Raw genomic sequence first — 4,489 nt, forward strand, 5'->3', positions numbered from 1 at the left:
TCGACCTCGGAGGTCAACCTCTAACTTGGAATAGAAATATCATTACAATATATAAAGATAGGATTATCCTCCGAGATCTTCACCGAAGATCATGCCGATTGAGGTAAAGTCGGAGATATTCTTGAAGTTAGAGTTCGACTCCAATATGACACCTCTAGCTAGCAAATCAACTCGGATACGAGACCTCCTAGAAAGTCTATAAATACACCCCTGACATGGGTAAAGGTATACACAACTATCCTGGTTCTATTATGACTACTATGAGTCCATATCATGACTTAATCATCAGATGGTTCTCGGCCTTAATCGGCGCCCCCAATATCTAATAAATCGTAGTTACTTTCACTAAAAAGAGATGAGGTATGATCCATCATATTTCTACATCAACAGTAGGTACTCCGGCTAATAAGAGGTGATGCAGCATCGACCATATTTCAGCATCAATACTATTCATAAACTACAAGAATATCAGCTTGATGCAAAACATACGTGGCCCTCGAGAGGTTTTCAATGGTAGGCATTTTATCTTCAATGTTTCCTATGGTGTGGTCCAGTTAAGCTTTGGATCTGCCTCATTTTTGTTGGAATTGCAAACCAAAGCCCAGAAATTGCTGTGACTGTTCACCTTCCAAAGCACAGCAACACTTCCCATGGAGTTATTTTGGAAGATGAAATGCTTTGTGTATTTTCTAGGAACATTAAGTGTTAGAAGCTCCTAGTAGGGGCAGTTTTGTCTTTTCACCTTACATTCAAAAGCCTATAAATAGGCACCTTGTATCCGGTTGTAGGAAGCAAGTGAAGAAGCAACAGTGAATAGCAAGCAAGAAAAATAGCAAGTGTGAGAAGTTTGCAGCAGCAAAACAGTTTAAGAAAATAAAATTTCTGTTTTTCTTCACTCTTTCTTCCTTCTGCATCAGATTTCTGAGTTGTGCTAAGGCTTTGTAAAGCCCAGAAAATTCTTGTAACACCCCGATTTTCAGGACCCGAGTATACAACTCGTTTCCGAAAACCTAGATGTTAACTGATACTCAAAAAGATAATTAAACCAACCAAAGTTCGATTAATGGAGAACTAAGCATAGTATAAATGTAACCCAACCCAAAGCAATATCCTGGACCACTCAGCTGGGGCCCATATACAAAACCTCAAATCTCAAAATGTACTGAAATGAACATAAGTAAATAATCTACTGATTTAATCCAAAATAAGCAGCTGCCTCCTGTTGCGGCTCCTCATCATAGAACTCTTCCTCGACCGCAGCCGCCTCCGGGTCCGCTGCGTATCTATCTAATCTTGTATCTTCATCTTCTGTATGGTTGAACATTAATGAATGAGTGGCTAGCTCAGTGTGATTTTCCCTCAAGATTACACATCGCCGCCCTAGGTAAGAAATAACATAAAAGCGACAAGGTATACAAAACAATACATGATGCAGTCTTATTAGATGCGTAGATGTATGAGTGCATATCAACTAGAGATGCTTATCCTGTTGACTTTTTGGGCAGATCCTATGCAATGCAGCTGGTCACCAGTGAAAGTATACAGTATGAGCGTAGTGCTTGTTCATCATTATGGCCAGTCACCAGTGAAAGCACATAGTGCATGCATAGTGCCAAACTTGCCAATGTAGCTGATCACCAGCGAAAGTACATAGTACGCACGTAGTGCAAAACCCACCAATGTGACCAAGTGTTATGTATGCATGATTAGCCCAACCATTATTAATCTGTTTATAACCAGCAAGTTTAATCGAGCTCAAGGTCACTACGGGGAGCTCATAGCCCAGTGTAGGCCGATGGCTCGAGCAAAGTGTCCCATGACCACCATCCCCGGCCCATGAGTCTACCGCCTTAGGGTGTGTATAGGACCCATTAGCACGTGGTCAATCAATTCTTCATATATAGGAAACTATCATCGTAAGCCGACTAGGAATGAACATTGAAAACATTAAATAGAGCGACTAAAGTGAGACAGTATGTATGATTCAATAGCGAGTAAACAACGGTAATGACAAATGTGGAAAAGGTCATTTCATAGTCGGTTAGATGGGATCACTCCATAAGTGGTAAATCTCATGGATTAACTACCATTATCCATAACCACCATGTTGAGGGCCTAATCTTACTACAATCTGTCCCGTTACACCCTAAGTACGGACTCTCTTTAAATAGAGGTTTTCATAGAGAGATTTTAGTTGATATGTGACTTACAGCCAATGCAACCATATGGAGATTCAAGCACGCTTCAACATTCAAAGTAAAGCTCAAATATACAAATAGTTCAAGAGTCATGTGTTCGTAACTTGCCAATTTCTAAGGCATATATCTCAAAGAAAACAATTCAAGTGACTCCTATACTCGAGTAATTAGTAAGACAATTCTTAGAACGTGTGCTCAAGTAAACTAGTCGATGTTCTAAATAATCCAAATCATGCTTTTAAGTCAAGCTAATCAAGTACTCTGACTAACTCCAGGACATTTAGTTTTTTTTTTTTTTTTTTTGGGGTTAGTTTGTTAGTGCACACCCGTGTTAGTACACACGCTCCATGTTAGCCAACCCCACTAGGGATTGATACCAAGACCTCAGGTGTTGAAACGAGGTATCTCCACTTAGTCTGCCAGTCGAGCTATGGATCTAGGTGTTCTAGGACATTTAGTTAAGTAAGCTAATCAAACATCCTACTAAGTGTTAAGTGAACTAAACAGATAGTTTATTTCTACGACATGTAATGAACTAACTACACAATTATTCTTAACCAATTCTAATCAAGTCTAAGGCATGAGTTAGATTATTCAAGTATCCAAATAAGTTCTAAATCATACTTCCAAGCAAAACGACCAAGTATCAATCTACTTATAAAGCATAGATTTCAACAACTGCCTGAATGATTCACTGTCATTCAATTTTACTATAAAGCTATCCTTAGCCTAACTTGGAGATGGAAAGCCCAAGGGGAAGAAAATCATCACCAGATAAGTTGTAGCGTGTCCCTCGATCCAAGCTTTCGTGAGCGTCTTGCGACCCAATATCAAGCAAGTGATTTCCTGGTTGTCATTCCCAATTCAACGATCCACATTAGATAAGTGTTTCAAGGTACCTACTTCATTGAAAGTGTATAGGGCTTTTAGGGCTCATTATGGAGGGAGATTGGGCCTGAATCAAAGTGACCAGGCCCACCATTTACTCGTCCAAACAAGGTGGCCTGACTGGGCCTGTTTCCCCTTCACAATAAACTCGAACTGGGCCTGGTTCGGCCCACCCACCATTTTCCAAGGGTGGCAAGCGACTAGGCTGATCCCAAGCCCATGCGGCCCACTGCAATTTGACCCAGGGAAAATCCATGGTGTGGCCCACTGAGATCCGTGTTGCAGCGTGTTCACTACATCATAGTGTGCGGCCCACCTTCATCAATAGTGAGGCCCAACAGATGTGTTACGGCCCATTGGATGTACAGGGCAACCCACTAGATGTATATAGTGTGGCCCACTATCATAGGTGGTGCGGCCCACAGCCATTTTGGTTAGAGGGTGAGGCCTGCAGTTATGTGAGGTGCAGCCCACTGCAGGTGAGGCCTGCTGAAATATGTAGTGTGGCCCTCTATCATATGCAGTGTGGCCCACCTGTTTCAAATAGGGTGCGGCCCACATCTGTTTTGGCTCGAGGGCGAGGCCCACTGTTAAGGGTGGCGCGGCCCACTTGAGCTTCATACCTGGTGTGGCCCACCTGTGTTTCACACATGGTGCGGCCCACGGCTTTGCAGGGTGTGGCCCACTGAGATTTGAAACTCAGGTGTGGCCCACTGCAACGTGCAGCCCACTGCAGTGTGTGGTGTAGTCCACTGCAAGTGAGGCCTACTGATGTATGTGGTACAGCTAGCCCACCGAGATTTAAATCCCAGGCGGGACCCACTGCTTCAGATGGTGTGGCCCATTTGGAAGACGTTTTGAGCCCAGCTGGAGGCTGGTTTTGTTTCAAACCGTGGTCCAGTTGAGGACCTCAATCACGGCCCTGATCAAAGGCCGATCTTGGCCCTTCCTCTTTGCTGAAACTGGGTCTAACCTCAGCCTAGGCGCAGCTTATCAGGATGTGACTTATGGCCCAGCAGAAAGGCCGGTTGCAACTAGACTTAAGGCCCTGGTATTACTCAGCCTTTGGCCCAGCTGCAAAGCTTGTGTTTGGGCTCGAACCAGGGTCTTTGTCCGACCTGATTTTGGTTAAGATCATGGCCCACTTGCTGGCCATTTTTGGCTTGATATAGAGCTCGTTTAGGAGCCTGCTTTCGGCCACAATTGTGGCCCAAAATTCAGCCATCATTTGGCCTGATCCTGGCCCGAAACTGACGCAGGGGAGGACGTGAGGTCGAGCACCGTCTTCCTCAAGAGGATAACTATTCCGAATCCACGGAACTTCTCTAGACTCCTCACAGAGACCTCTCGAATCCATGAGGAAAGAAAGCAAAAAATAGAAATAAATTCTAATAAATTCGAAA

The sequence above is a fragment of the Magnolia sinica genome, chromosome 2, assembly GCF_029962835.1.
Source record: "Magnolia sinica isolate HGM2019 chromosome 2, MsV1, whole genome shotgun sequence".
NCBI classification, from domain to species: domain Eukaryota; kingdom Viridiplantae; phylum Streptophyta; class Magnoliopsida; order Magnoliales; family Magnoliaceae; genus Magnolia; species Magnolia sinica.